Below are 17,312 nucleotides of genomic sequence, written 5' to 3'. Positions count from 1 at the left end.
GGTTTTTCGATCAAAACCCCATAAAAAAGTAGCTGGACCCTACTTTTTTATTGCAAATTCGGATTCAGCGTCGAAAAATACATAAGAATATGTAGGTCTGGTAAATTGCACAGACACTTTTGTTTTTTTCTGTGGGCCTGTGTTATCGCGCTGTTAATAAAAAAGTAATTCGTGATCATTTTTCGTGGCCTGTCATTGATGGTCAATTGGATAAATTGCCTAAGGCACGAGTTTTTGTACAATAGATTTGAAAAATGCATTCTACTATGTAGAAGTAGAAAAAGAAAGCCAAAAAACACATCTTTCGTGACGTCGACAGGGCAGTATGAATTTCTGAAAGTACCATTCGGTTTTTGTAATTCGCCGGCAGTATTTCAAACGTATAACACGTATATTTTCAAAGATTTGATTCGCGAGGGATTTGTACTTGTTTATCCAGACGACATTGTGATAATGGCAAAGAATGAAGACGAAGCGATCAAGAATTTAGAACGTGTGTTAATATTAGCAGAATCCTTTATCTCGAGATTAATTAAAAGAAATGCCAATAAAAAAATGCTTGCTAGTTTTTTAGGACTTGCTGGTTACATGCGTCAACTTATAGGGAGATTTACATAGATGGCAAAAGAACTACAAGATTGCTTAAAGAATGACGTTGAATTTCACTTCGGGAAAGAACAGCGTGAGACGTTTAAATTTTTAAAGCAGGCATTATCCGAAGAGCCTGTATTGCGTATGTTCGATCCGCGATTAGAAATTAAGGTGCACACCGACGCCTCAATGGACGGCTATGCCCAGTTTTAATGCAAAAATGTGCAGTAAACGAAATGATGCATCCGTGCTTCTACTTTAGCAGAACGACGACCGATGTAGAGCGAAAATATTGTAGCTATGATTTGGAAGTACTCTCCGTAGTTTAACGGATTGCATTTCTTTTAAACAGACAATGGACAAAAAGGAAATAAACAACCGCGCAAAGCGTTGGGCATTAAAATTACCGGCGTATAAATGCACAGCCGAGCATAGAGCAGGAACACGAATTCGTCACGCCGATGCTTTGAGTCGTTATCCTGTTGTTACAAATTTGCGACGTTATGATAGAAAAACTCAGACAAGCTCAGGATACAGACAAAAAGGTCACCGTAATAAAGAAGTTACTCTAGAAAGGAAAGCATGAAGATTATGTAACAGAGGGAGGGTTGCTTTATCGAGGGAGAGACGGAACCAAGTTTTTCGTGGTACCGAAAGGCATGCAGAGTGAGATTATTTGATAATCCCATGAGTTAGGTCATTTCGGACCGAAGAACACGCAGAAATTGATTAACCTAGAGTATTGGATCGACGGACTGAAACCAAAGATCGAGAGTCTCATTAAAAACTGTGTACCATGCATTTTAGGTAGAAAGAAACAAGGCAAAGCAGAGGGTTTCCTACACCCTATACGCAAAGGAGATGCGCCGCTCGATAGTTCTAGATAATTAGAGAATCCATCAGCAGAATTTTGGGAATCCACGTATAGTCATAACTGACAGAGGTACTGCATTCACCTCCCATGAATTCAAAAACTAAAGAAATAGGTAGCGAAGCTGAGAAATTTGAATGCTATCTCACGACTATTGGTGTTCCAAGAGGTAATGGTCAAGTCGAAAGGATACATCGAACCTTTGAGGAAGTCTTCACAAAGTTGGGTATGGATGAACCGAGAAAATGGTACAAACAAGTCAGCCAAATTCAGCGTGCTATGAACTCCACGTTTCAGAGAAGTCTAGCATCAACACCCTTCCAAGTACTCATAGGCACACCGATGCGAAATAAGGAAGACCTGCAATAGCAAGAACTGATTCAGCAATTACTTTTGAAGCAATTCGATGACGCCCGAGAAGATCTTCGAGAGCTCGCTAAAATATAAACTGCCAGAATCGAAGAGGAGAATGAGCGAAGTTTCAACCAGAAGAGAAAAAACATTAAGAGTGAAGATTAAGAATTCGGGCCCATACCGAGTAATAAGTGTCAAAGGGAAGGGGCGTTATGACGTGCGAAAGATCGACCGCGAAGGACCCATAGAAACATCAAGTTCGACAGATCTTATGAAGCCCTGAGTAGGCTTCGAGGATGACGTATCGCCAGGAGACAATGATAGTCAGGAAGGCCGAGTGTTGGAACCAAGAATTTTGCATGGGTTAGAATTGGGTAATTTAAAATAATACTCAGGCATTAGTTACACTATTAAAAATGTTTGAAATTTTAATATACATTTACTATACATTTGTGTAGCAAATCTAAGAACTCGGTCTATGAAATAGTTATTAAGAGGCTGCGTTGGAAATTTAATATACATGTATATTGATCAATTCTTAGAAGAGCCAGGTAATTTCACTTTACACAAATTAAAAATAATTTTTGCAGTAATGTTTAATTCTAAATAATAAAGGATTATTTTTGTTTCTAGTTGAAAATAAGTTATACTGGGTTTCAAGTGAATAAGTTCAATTAAATGCATAATCAAGACATCTAACCTAAAAGCAGCAGTGCTCACGTAGAAATTCTGATATTGGCAGTTAATTTTTATGAAAACTCCACCCGTAATCTTCATGCAATTATTTATTTCTATTTTTGCATTAATGTGCAAAATTTAATGGACATATTTGAATCCATTTTTAAGGAAAGTAACCTTTCTTCCTTTCTTCTTTTACATTTGTCTAACATAAGTAAATATTTTAAATTTATTTATTACATGATATAACTGGGTGACCTTGTCTAAAATTTTTGTGAAGCAATGTGAAAAAGTGAGATAAAATTATTATTTTCCTTATAAAGAGATGAATAAATTTTAATAAATTTTAATGTCCTTGTAGATTTAAAATTGAGTTATTTGAAATTATTAAAACAGTGATTAAAACAGTTATTAAAACAACTTATTACACAAATGTTTTGTGAAATAATTTGAAGGAATTAAATAAAATCAAAATATGACCACATCTGAGGAATAAAGAATATCTCTGTGAGGCGTGTTACCGGCACAATTAGAAGGAATTTATTTAGGAATACTGAAAACGCGTTCTCTTTGGGAGAATAGAAGACCGCGTGGCGTTCGCTATGGAAATAGAAGCGAATAAGTTTCGGAGGTATATTATATTAGGTATATAGATCGAAAAATCGCGCATTCAAAATAATAGAATAATCTTCACCTTTGCGCTGAAATCTGACAATATTAATTTTTCTCTATTATATGCTTATTAGCGGCTAAGGTGTATCGAAGAACTCTGAACTTCTGAGGCAACCTCATCGGTTGTATCAGGTTTCGCTTGAAGAAGATTTGTTTTATAATAATTTAGGGACCATGCTGCTAAGAGCTTCCTCCCGGAACCCTAAAGTGCTGTAAAACGCCGACTTCCCTAAATATGTCTATTTTTCACGCCTGACGCATTGGTTCAGTATTGTGTTCTCGAGGAACTCACAGTTGGTGCAAAGTTTCGATGTAGGTAGTATAATTTTGTCAAAGTAGCTGTGTTTCGTATATCTTGTGCAATTGTGTGACGTCCGCATTGCAATTTGCGAGAAAGCAGCTTATCGCCGGAAGTCAAACTTATTTCAAAAGTAGTTTGTAGACACACTTTTTGAATTTCCATATGGAAGATTCCTAGCAAGCTTTCTGTACAAATTTTTACTTGGATTGTAATAAGCTGAATAGTATATTGTGTACCCAGGTGAAGCCGGGGGATATTGTTGATCTGCTCCTAAATTTTTATAATGATGAAAAAAGAAAAACCATTTTTTTACAATTTGAAGATTTATGATGCGGCAAACGTTTCTCAGTGATTATTATTTATTCTTCCAAATTTTCGACTCTACATAAAGTTTTGCTTCAATGCTACTGGCCTTTGAAAAAATGTAAAAAAAATTAGACATTATGCTGGAATGGGTTTAAGTATAGCTTATCAAGTTCGTAGGTATCGATTTGCCACGTATGCTTATTACGTCATAATTTTTAACGTCATACATTATCAGAACAAAGTATACAATGGTTTGTTTTGCATTGAAAATAACAGCATAGGGTTTTGCTATTGAAAATCAGGACACTAAAAAAATTATGCTTAATAAAAGAAATCGTTGATTCTTGAAGCATAAAGAAACAAATTACTATTGTAAAATTGTGAGCTGGGATGTCGGACCTTGTGTTCGCTTCACAGGCCTGAGAAAAAGCCGTATCAATGCGTGCATTATATAAAAAATAAAAAGATTTATATATATATTATATTATTATATTCACCAATGGAATCAAAGACGAGCGCCAAAGTAAGAACGAAAGTATAGAAGCTCCTCATTGTAGCAATGCATAGAAAAACTTATGAATGTTTAAACGAAGAATCTGGTTGACAACTGTAATTAAGAAATATTCCATCGTGTCATTAGAGTACAAATATATACATAAGCAGCTGTTATCTAACATATACATGTACGATAATGACTTTATTAGGGTCTAGATTTTTCCTCGCAGATAATTATATCATTTTACGTTTTTCATTATGATCATTATAAGACGACTTTCTCATTTCAAATGGAAGGTTGCAAGTAGAAATTTCCTCCTTTTGCATTAACAAAATATTGGCTCTTACGAGGTCGCAGCCAGACCTTCTAGCTAGAAAAGTTTATACTTTCCCACTGCTGGCCCTGGACTTTATTCATAGATATTTAAGAAGTGTTCAGTTTATTAAAAAAATGTAATCGTTCAATTTTCAATGTTTCTAGGTTAAAGTTTCTTAAAATCATATACTTTTAAAAACTCAATCTGACTCTTTGAACTCTACAATTAATAAAAGTTAAAAAATTCTAATTTTGCAATTTATATAAATTCAATTGAAAATTGTTTCGTTGAAAACTTTTAAACTTCAATTTTAAAAGTTTAAAATTCAAGAGGTCCACGTTGAGTGCAGATCAGTTTTTATTACCTCAAATGGACCAATTTTTAGTTCGATTAATACTCATTTTAATCATTGTGTAAAATCTGTTCTCTATACCTCCGAGTGCATCTTGATATTAATAATCAAACAGGGAACAAACGTCAACGGAAGAAAGAATACAAGAAACTTGCAGATGATGATTCAAGAACCTTAAAATTAATAAACAAAATTTTATAATTTGAAAATTCCTACATATTATGAAGTAATATAAAATCATTATTCATAAATTATAATGCAATTTAGGAACTATGAATTTTGTAATTCTTTAAATCGTACAACTTTAATTTAGAAATACCTCTAAACTTTATAGTCCTCTTGAAAGTAATCCCCCTCAGATATAATACACTTGTGCCAACGCTTTTTCCAATCATCGAAGCACTTCTGATAATCATTTTGTGGTATAGCCTTGAGTTTTTTCAGCGATGCAGTTTTTATCTCCTCAATCGTTAGAAATCGATGTCCTTTCAGGGGTCTCTTCAGTTTTGGGAAAAGAAAAAAGTCACTGGGGGCCAATTCCGGTGAATATGAAGGCTGAGGCATGACTGTGGTGTTGTTTTTGGTCAGAAAATCTTTCACAAGCAACGATGAATGGGCAGGTGCATTATCGCGATACAAAAGCCACGAATTGTTTTTCCAAAGTTCCGGACGTTTTTTGCGTATCGCCTCTCGCAGAGGCGCATAAATTGAAGGTAATAATCCTTATTGACCGTACGACCTTGTGGTAAGAATTCCTGATCCACTACGCCACGGTAATCAAAGAAGACAGTGAGCAAAACCTTCAGATTTGACCGAACTTGACGTTCGTCTTTGACATCCTCTCGGCCTTCTTGGAATAGCTTGTATCACTTATACACATTTTTCTTACATAATGCAAACTCTTTGCCCCATTTTTTTCGAAAGAAGAAAATCGCCGAGCACACCAAACCCTTCTAACCTTTTGCGCCTCTGCCAGAAAAACAACACGAGCTATATAGTTAAAACTGTGAACATATGATCGTGACGAGTGTACCAACACAATAAAATAAAAAATTTAAAACTTGAATGTACGTAGCCCACGAAAATCGGAAAGTCACCTTACTTTTTGAACACACCTCGTATTCTTTTAAATTTCTATTATTAAAAAAATATATTCAAAAATAGACAAGAATGTATAAAATTGAAATTAAAATATAATTTTTCCACTGGCCGTAAGGGGCCCCATCACAGAAGGAGGCCACCCTGCAATGCGGGGTTCCGCGGTAAAGAAGTTGCGCCACTGGTGTTGTTAGCAAGAATTTTGAATTCCTTTTTATTAGATACTTTTCTCTGTATCATATACTATTATATGAATAATTGCGAATTTTAAAAACTTTTAAAACAGTGTACTGGTAACTAATTGCCCATTTTCAGCATTGATGTCCGATTAGATTATTATGAAAAATAATACTTTTGATTTTATTCTCGCGAAAGATACTTTTATTTATTTCTTCTTTATTCATAATGTGTCCCCTAAGGGTTGGCATGACTTCCATTCCTAACAGTCTTTCCGTTTATATCTATATTTTTGTTTAAAATCTTACCTTTCTATATGTACAATTATTTCCAACTATTACGTAAAGTCTTATATTTAGTTTCTTATTTCTATTTCCTGCGATAGCACAATTAAGGACTTCTTAGCAAACGAGCGAGCGATCGAACGAAAGCGAGAGTGCAAGCGAGAGAGAGAGAGAGCATGAGAACGCAAAATTCTCACTTCTCACTTCTTATACCTCCATTTACCTTTTTCCACGTGCATTCATTCATTCTCTCTCATTCGCTCCTCAAGCACCCTCCAACTCCTTCATTACTTCTTCTCCTAAACAATCTTCCCCTAGAATCTTAACCACATTTTCTTTTCAGCTTTCTTTATCTTCTATTCCTCTCCTACATTCTCCCCAATACATGCTCCCGTGTTTCCTCCTCCCATTATTCACATATTCTACACTTTCTGTTCTTATCTTTTTTCCAGTACATCCCGTCCCTTACCTCGTTTCCCAATCTAAATTTAGCTATTCTCGCCCACCTTCTCTGTCCCTATCCCTTTTCTAAATACTTTGGCACGCCTTCCTTTTTTATCATCTTATACCATTTATTGTATTTTGATTCCTCAATCGACGTATCAAATAACCTCTCTCCATTCGTTTGCAAGATATATACCAAATATTTATACTCTTTGACTTCTCCTAACTTTATTCCTTTCCATCTTCCTGTCCCTTCTTTTTTCATTCCCCCTTCTTTTATAAACCTCACCATCTTTGTCTTTTCTACATTTAGATTCAGCTTTTTCCCATCTAATTATTTCCCTAATCCTGTAATTAATCCCGCCATCACTTCTTCACCCTCTACCATCAACACTATGTCATCTGCGTATGCCAGTGCATATATCTTTTCCTTCTCTATACTAAACCCTCCTTAACCCTTTCTCCTCGTTTCTTCTTCCAATTCTCACATTAATAAATTAAATAAAAGTGGGCTTAGAGGATATCCTTGTCTCACACCTCTCACCAACCAGAAACTATCTCCTACTTGCTCTCCTACCTTTGCTTTGCTTTTTGTCTCTCTAAAAATTTCTGATCCTCTGTTTATTATTCCCTCTCTTATCACCTTTTTTATCATAACTTTTTCTATTTCTCCTCGGTCTAATGAGACAAACGCCACCTTTAAGTCCAAGACGATTGCTATCATTGCCCCTTTTTCCCTTTTAATTCTCTTATTTACTAGATAGTTTAGAACATATATGTTGTCCATTACCCCTATTCCTTTTGTAAACCCTGCCTGATTCGGTGAATTGATCTTTTTTTCTTCAACTTCTATCTTCAATCACTCCGACAAAATAGTTACATATACTTTATACAGTGTTGGCATCAATGTCACCCCCTATCATCTTTAACCTCCTCTGCCTTGCCTTTCTTTACTATTGGTATAACTACTCCTTCTTTCCATAACTCTGGCCACCCCTCTCCTCCCCATACTCTATTACACATTATCCATGCCCATTCCTCTAGGTCCTCCTCTCCATAATTCCATACTTCATTTGGAATCTCATCTATACCAGGTTCCTATCCATCCTACATTATTCGTAAAACCTTAACTATTTCCTCCCTTGCAATGCACTCTTCCTCATCTCTTTCTCTACCATATTTTCCTCCCTTTATTACTTTTCTCTCTACCCCTCCTAGCAAATCCAAAAAATATTTCTTCCATTTTATCATTTCAATACCTTGGTTTACCCTTTTCCTTCTTTTTCTTTCTCTATTTACTACCTTTTATACCTCTTCTTCCGTCCTAGCCTTCTTCGCCTCTTCCTCAAACCTTTTATTCTCTTCTTCTTTCTTTTGATAACACAACTCAGTATACTCTTTGTTTTTTTCCTATATTCTTCCCCATTACTTTTTTCTTTTCTCCACTTTCTTAATTCCTTTCTGACCTCCTTTTGTACTCTTTGCAGTCCTCATCCCACCCACTTCTATTCCCCCCTTTAATAACTTCATTTTTGTTTGTGCACTCTAATTCTATTTTTATTGCTCCTATCATTTTTTTTCCATCTCCTTGTCCACATTTCCCTCTCCCATTTTTATATTTCTTATTCTTTCTCTAAACTGTTTTTTTCCTTTCCTTGACCAATCCTCTTTTCCTACACTTTTTACATTTGCTCCCCTTTTACTCATATTTCTAATACTTTCTGTCCCTCCAATGTCACTTTACACGGAAAGTGATCCCAATCAATATATTCACCCACCTCTGGTTTCTTAACCATCTCTCTTTCCTTATCATCCACTATTACTTAATCAATTACCGTCCCCTTTTACTTCCTGAGCGTATATATTCTCCTTTTTTCATCCCCTTCTATATTTCTGTTTAAGATGTATTATCCCAACTCCTCCAAGCCCTTCAACAAATTTTTTTCCTCCCCATTTAGTACCTTATTTATGGATATTCTTCCTCTCTCTTCTCCATATTCCCTTCCTGCTCTGTCTCCTGTTCTCGCATTGAAATCCCCACCTATTATCAGCCTAATTTCTTCTTTATTTTCTTCAATAATTTCTTTAATTTCCTCTGCTTTCTTCTGCATATCGCGGTTCACAGAAATCCCCACTACCTGACATTTCTCTCCTCAAATCAATCCTCTTCTACTATTAATATTTCTTTTGGTTCTCTCCTGTCTTTCTTATCTTTCCCTGTTATACATTCATTCCTTACTCCCATCACCATTCCTCCCATTGATCTGCCCTTTTTATTGTTCCTCTTTGCATTTTGCACTTGCCATTTGTAACCTCTTGGTAACCTTACTCTTACTCTTCCTCATGCATTTTCATCTAACCACGTCTCCATCATGATGACTACATCCCATTGTATTAAATTTCTCATAAAGTCCCTATCCTTTCTCTCCAATCCTGCTATATTCCAGCAACAAATCGTCCATTAATCCCTGCTTTTGTTTCTCATCTTATTTCCCCTCTAATTTAATACCCTTTATCACTAAGTTTTATTTTCCTTCTTTCCTCTCTTTCTTTTCTATTCTCTGTTCTATTTTTCTCAGCCTTTCCATCGCCTTATTCTCACTCTCGCCTCCACCATAATCCCCGTTCGAGCTTTCAAGTTTCTTTATCCTACCTCGCATCTCCTGTAACTTTTTATTATTATCTTCTTCCTGCTTCTCTAGTTTTGGCTCCAATGATTGCATCCTCTTTTCTAACTTTTCCCTGATTTCTTCCCATTTTTTCATTTCTTTCTTAACTTCAGCTACTTCCCGCCTTATTTCCTTCTTTAATTCCTCTCCCCTTTCTCCTGCTTTTCTTCCTAAATCACCATTACCTCTATCATAACTTCTCGAATTTCCTTCAGTCTTTCCTCTTTCATCGAAACTTCACTTTCATCTCCTTTACCTTCAGCCCCCCTACTATTATCACTCTTCCCTACCAAACCCTGCTTCTCTGGCGGCGATCTAAATATTTTCTGATATTTCACGCTTGTGCCGATATCTTCCTTCTCTCCACTGTTTTCCCTCTCCCATCTCTTCCTTTTGATAAATGCTTCTATTGGACCTACGGTTTTTGCTCTTAATCTCTTCTTTTCTACGTTTTTCTTGTATTTTCCCTTGCCTTCCTTTCTTTGATCTCCTCTTTCGGCGTACTGAACACTTCCTGCTCTAAATCTGTTTCTTCCCCAGAGATACTCGCTCCGCTAGCCATGAATCAAATTCAAACTGTCCCGCCTTCTATGCTTCCCTGCCTCTATCAACAGTCGCTGTCTGGTACCTGTCTCGCCTTTCTTTGTCACTACCCAACCCTGCTACTACCAATCCGATCAACAAAGTCCTCCCACACTGTCACAAATATCCGAACAAACTTCCACACAAATCTGTCTCAATATTGTACAGTATTCTGTAAGCTATTCTTACAGAAGATTGATTGGAAAACTATATTGATGAATCGGGAAGGGACGAAGAGAAAAAATACTATAAGAGCGAGAAAAGGGAGAAGTTTTGGATAAAGAAGTAGCTACGCCCTAAAGTGAATCACCTGAAATTCCAAAATTACGTGAGAGAGAAAATGTAATTTAAATTTAAATTAATGTCGACAAATTTCAATCATTTACTTCGTCCTCAGTTGATGTCTATAAGGTTTTCCAAACGCAATCTTCTGCAGGACAACAAAACCTGGAAATCCTGATACCTTTCCGAATAATTTCGTGAAAGAGTAGAATCAGCTCCAAACAATGGCAAAAAAATGGATAAAAGAACGCATGTGTGATACTGGAGATTGGCTTTATCAAAGTGAGGGAGTGTCTAGACTCTATGAAGACCCTATTGATAGGCCTTACTTGGGCCTATTCTGATTGTAACCTCGATAGAATGCCACCTTAATGGAATTGGTGGATTTTATGGAACTGTTAATTGATTAAATTTATGGGATTTACGGAATTAATAGCATTCATGGAATTCACGGAATTCAAGCGAGTCACGGAATTCAACTAATTCATGAAATTCAAAGAAATGGTGGAATTCTTTGAACTTGCGAAATTGTAGGGAATGTAGGAAAAAAAGAAAATAAAAATGAAATTGACATTTTCTTTAAATAACAAACAAATTTAATTATAAATTTGAATCAATGAAATTTGATCACGCGAATTTCGCCTCATTTAGAAAAAAGTCAACTGTTTCAAGAAGAAAAAATATTCAAATAATTTTTTCAATCCTCTTGAAATCTTTGAATCATAAGAAACCTGTTTGAATGTCTATAATCTAGAGGAATCATAGAAAATCTTTGTATATCACTTGAAAGACAGATTTTTCATCAAATTTAATATTTTTATCTTCAAAATATTGCTTAAAAATGATAAATAAAGGATAATATTACAATTTTATTTAATGTTATATTCTTTTTATTACAAACATTGTCATTTATTGATCATTTTTCGCTTGCACACATACCTGCAAATTAAATTTAAAAAATAAAGAGTGGTAAAGTTGTTCACCAAATCATAGGCGAGCAGAAAAAAAATTAACATTTGTTTATTATTTTCAGTGACCTAATATTTTGCACAAAGAAATTCCGAAATCCCTTTTACATATCTGTTTCAAAATTCTATAAATAATTGTTCTAAAAACACATAATCTAGAATAAATTAGGATTTTCATTTTACAAGTTATGGTTAATTATGGTATTTCGTTTCGCCTCACTGCTAATGTCTTTGGGCACGGGTAATGAGGCTAACCGACTAAACCAAAAAATTAGTATGTTAAAAAGATAGAATGAATCTTCTGATTTCGCTGTCGCCGTAGAAAATTATATGCAATCGAAATATTTGTATTGAGAAAATATTGAAAGTATATTTTTGACTGTAAAACTGAATGACAGCGACCCAATCGCTGTAAATTATATGTTACATCTGCAAAAACACACACACAATTTTTTGCGGGTGTGAGTGATATGATTACGTTATCAGGATTAGAAATGATTTGAGAAAAAAAGCCTTAAAAACCATGATACTTTTGGCATTTAAATCTTTTATTTTATTTTTCATCCTACTACATATTACGAAGAATATTATCTTTTAGTTTATATTTTTTCTATTGAATCAAGGGCATGTGATACTTACAGTTTCCTCGGCTTTTTTTCCACAAAAATGAAAATTTTGAAAAACTGAATTCGGAGATGCTATAAAATATCATAACGGACGTCCCCAGACTTTTTTTTAAGGGATAATAACAAAAAAAAAGTATTTTGCTAAATAAAAATTTTATGCATATGCATTATTTTGAGGTTACGTCGTTTTTCATCTCTGCCTTTCCGATAATCTGAAAATTATTTATGAAATACAGTTTTTTGATTGGCTGCAAACAATATTAGTTCCGGGAAATTAGTTACTATGTTTATTTGTAAGTCAAAAGTTTTCGGCCTAAAATATTGTGTAGTTTGGAAGTAACGCTCGGGTGAATTGTAACACACATAACCTCGAAATATACACGCACCTTGTTAGCAGTATCAAAATAATTTGGATAAAAACACACAAAAAATGTGTGCGGGGATGTCCGTTAGCATGTTCGCTATCATTTCCCAGATTTTGAAGGCAAAATATTTCTTATCCTAGGAAAAAAGCCGGGGGAATCTAATACTGAAAAAATCGATACTATTTCCTAAGATCTATGCAAATTAATCACATTTTGCTAAATTAAAACTTTTTTGAATTAACCTACAAAAATAGTGTGTGCGGACGTCCATTAGCATGTTCGCTATCACTTGCCAAATTTTTAAGACAAAATATTTATTATTCTAGAAAAAAAGCTGGGGGAACATAAAACTGGTCATATCGACAATTTTCTAAGTATCACAAGCCCTTAATGAGACGCATACTGTAGAGAATCTTTATTTGAAACAATTTTATTAGAGCAACGTGAGAGGCTTGAGTAAGTTTGGCCCACATGACATTCCTTAATTTCAAATGCAGTCATATAGTCAATTTCGCCACTTACCATGTTTATTTTTACTCTCGAAAAAGTGAAATTACGTGCCCCATTTGTCTTATATATTCCGCGAAGAATCCCACTATCCTCCAGTATTCCGAAAACATCACCACTGGATCTTTATAACACAATATGTTCTCGAGTAGAAACAAGCACATATTTATCATGTTGTAAATTTACATGAATTGCTCTATGAGCTGAAAAAATGTATCTTTGAAATTCAAATTGTCGGTTTGGATTTATCTTGCGAATAAGCCGAATATAAACAAGTCTTTCAAGTGGAATTCCTAGAACTTCATGAGAAGGAGGTCTGCCTGGAGGAGAAATAGACCTGTCATCAATAGGAGACTCCTGAGGAGTAGTTCGGTAAGGTGAATGTTGTCTGGTAGGAGAAGATTAACATGAAATACGTTCATTAGTAGGATTGCGTTCAGACTGTAGTAAATTGTAATTTGACAATTCACTAATGAATCTTTTTGAGAAAATTGGGAAATTTTTACCCACTGGAGAATGCCTAATTTCATCTGCAGTCATATTATCAACTGCGCCGCTTGAAATATTTATTTTTATTCAGATATTAAAAAAGCTGTACTGTTTGCAAAAACATGTGGATAACTGACTGAATGTTCAAGTGCTGCCTTTAGAGGAACTCAGTATGAAAAGGGACAGGCTGTGGCGATAATATTATACGGACTTGGCCACAGTATTAGGTTTGATTGCCTGTCAGTTAAGAAATTTTTAAGCTACAGTTCAATCTACATTTACGTTCAAGGCACTGCTCCTTATCAAAAACTCAAAAATGCATTAGCCATGTTAAAGTTATTCAATTTACTTCTAATGTACAAAATTTAAAAAGCTTCTATTCACAGAGGTATGTAGACCTTGTGTCCCGTATCCAAAAATATATTATTTTAGTAAGTTAAGCAAAATCTTATCCTAATACACCCCTACTACTTATGGTAGTTCACAAAGGCGTACACTGGAGATCAGCTGATCAAACTGTTCCGTCCACCCCGTATGCTGACATAGGAGAAGGAAATCAAACATTAGGATCTAATAATAATAATCTAATAATTGTGCACGATGTTAATGAGAATAAGAATAGAATATTGCTGATATCAGATATTTGTTATCTATATGAATAGAAGTAATATTTTCCTTCAAACACTTATTTTTAATGGCATGTTTACTGGCGATGGAGAAGAAAATAAAATGTTAGGATCTAATTCTGGCACCATTGAAGAAACGTCTAATATTTCATCGGCTAGCCAGCATGCTTCCTGATCCACAATTTCATCTCTGCCTTGGAATTTCATGATTCTAAACAATATTTGAAGTATAGAAACGATTCATTCTTCCATGCACAATGTAAATTAGGGAACAGCCAAACAAATTGGAGAACTTATAATTTCAAAATATCCTAAGCTTTTCGCATTCTCTATGTGGATGGATGTTGATAAAAGAACGTTAAGATACTCAAGTGGATTGCAGTCTTTACAAAAAAGAATATATGAACGAATTAGAATAATGACATGTCCTGAACAGAAGCCCAAACCCGCACACGATAGCGGCAAATAAAACGCCTCTCTTCCCAAAATAAACCGATATAATCGCAAGCAGGATAGCTACGGTTGTGTCGCTTATGAGCCGCCTCTCCCCGAGAACGAAACCAATGAAAGTCAAAAAATATATACAAGTAAGCTCTTTTTCTTTCTTTGTCGAAACCAGAATGCAAGATTCCAGTTGAGAAAGAAACTATACTTTTAAATCATGCATAATTCTTTCCAAAGAATTTGTTTAAATAGGAGAGAGCAACCCCAGTTGAATTCAGATGATATTTTGAAAAATCATCGGCCTTTAAGGGATCTTAAAATGTGCCTATAATTGCTAAGAAAATAGCATCAGAGTTGGAGATAATTAAAACTACCTGCAATACATTACAGAGTCAGCTTCCCAAAACATTAGAAATACTTTCACTGCTAACTGCATATTTTAACGAAGATCCCCTTTTTATATTAGTTGTAAGTATACATAACTAAAATACTAATTTTTAAAATTTGCAAGAATCTTATTTACCTATATTATTTACCTATAATTAATTATGTTTGTTATATTTTTCAATTCTTCTCAGGATGCGTAGTCTACTAAGGACGAATTAAAAGCATTAGGAGGTTTTTTCAAAGGTAAAATTCCATTTTAACTGCCTTTACTGTAGTTTCTTCATTTTTATTGAATCATATTATCATCATATTAAAAAGAATATTTCAAGTCAGTGTGGCCACTGGACCGAGAAACTGAGAAATGATCCCAAGGGATCGATCACTCCAATATTTCTGATAGATTTACTAAATATTCCCATAGACGTATTCTTTTTTTATTCTTGTTGATCTTGATATTCTGTATAATTTGAAAAATTTTGACATCCCAAAATATTCGGAAATTTACCGGAATATTCACAAATATTTGGACATATTCCTTAACCTTTTTTTCGCTGTGCAACTTTTTAAAGATTCCGAACTATTTTAAATGACTTTAAAAAATGTCAAAAAATTTCCATAGAGTTGATATTTTATTGTGTAATTACAAAGTATGTTCAAGCATATCACTTGAAAGACAGGTTTTTCATCAAAGTTAATATTTTTATCCTCAAAATATTACTTGAAAACGAATAATCAAATACAATGTTACAATTTTATTTGATGTTATAACTTTTTTATAACAAATAATCTCACGTATCAATTATTTTTCGTTTGCATACACACCTGCAAAATAAATTTAGAAAATTATAATAGTGAAAAAGTTGTTCACCAAATAATAGGCGAGCAAAAAAATAATTCACATTTGTTTAATATTTTTGTAAAATAATATTTTAAACAAAAAATTCCAAAATCCCTTTTGCATATTAGTTGAAAATTCTATAAATAATTTTTCTAACAACATATAATCTAGAATAAATCAGTATTTTCGTTTTACAAGTTATGTTTAATTATGATATTTCATTTCATCCCACTGCAACTGTCTTTGGGCGCGGCTAACGATGCTGCGCGATTACACCAAAGAATTAGAATATTAAGCAGATAAAATGAATCTTCTATTTTTGCTGTCGACACAGAAAATTATAAGCAATCCAAATATTTGTATTAAAAAAGTATCAAAAGTATATACATTTTTGACCTTGAAATTGAATGAAGAATTTTCTTTTAATTTTTCTGCCATCCTTTGAAATTTTTGTTTATTTTTAATGACCCCCAAATAGCTGTAAATTACATGCTACATTGAAAAAAATACAGATTATTCTTTAAGCGGTGTGAGTGATAGGATTACGTTTTCAGGATTAGCAAAAGATTAAAAAAACAAAGTCTTGATAACTATATTTATTACTTTTATATTAGTTTTATGTTACTTTTTCTATTGAATCAATGATACGTATACTGTAGAGAATCTACGTTTGAAAGTATTTTATTAAACCAACGTGAGAGTCTTGAGTAAGCTTGGCCCACATGACATTCCTCAATTTCAAATGGTGTCATAAAGTCAATTTCGCCACTAACCATGTTTAATCTTATTCTCGAAAAAGCGAAATGATGCGGCCCCTTTTCTTTATATATTCCACGAAGAATCCCACTATACTCCAGTATTGCAAAAACATCACCACTGGATGTTGATAACACAATATGTTCTCGAGTAGAAACGGGCACAAATTTATGCTGTGGTAACTTTACATGAATTGCTCTATGAATTGGAAAAATGTATCTCCGAAATTCAAATTGTCGGTGCGGATTTATCTTGGGACTAAACCTATAATATCCAAGTCTTTCAAGTGGAATTCCAAGCACTTCATGAGAAGGAGGTCTGCCTGGAGGAGAAATAGACCTGTCATCAATAGGAGACTCCTGAGGAGTAGTCCGGTCAGGTGAATGTTGTCTGGTAGGAGAAGAATAACCTGAATTACGTTCATCAGTAGGATTCGGTTCGGACTGTAGTGAATTGTGATTTGACAATTCACTAATGAATCTTTTTGGGAAGATTGGGAAATTCTTACCCACTTGACAATCCTTAATTTCATCTGGAGTCATATTATCAACTTCGCCGCTTGAAATATTTATTTTTATTCGCGGACGATTTCTATCATATGTATTATATATTCCACGAAGAGTCCCACTATAGTCTAATATTGCATGAACATCACCGCTCGATGTCGATAATACAATATATGCTTGGTCTGGGCTAAACGGTTGCATTTGGTTATCTATTACCATTCGAAGTGGTTTATCGTTTGGAAATACATAACGTCGAAATTCAAATCGCTGGTTCCGATTTTTTCTAGGAATAAGTCGAACATATCCAAGTTGTTCTATTGTATATCC

Source organism: Belonocnema kinseyi, chromosome 1, assembly GCF_010883055.1.
Source record: "Belonocnema kinseyi isolate 2016_QV_RU_SX_M_011 chromosome 1, B_treatae_v1, whole genome shotgun sequence".
NCBI lineage: Eukaryota > Metazoa > Arthropoda > Insecta > Hymenoptera > Cynipidae > Belonocnema > Belonocnema kinseyi.
This window is presented reverse-complemented; position numbering follows the sequence as displayed.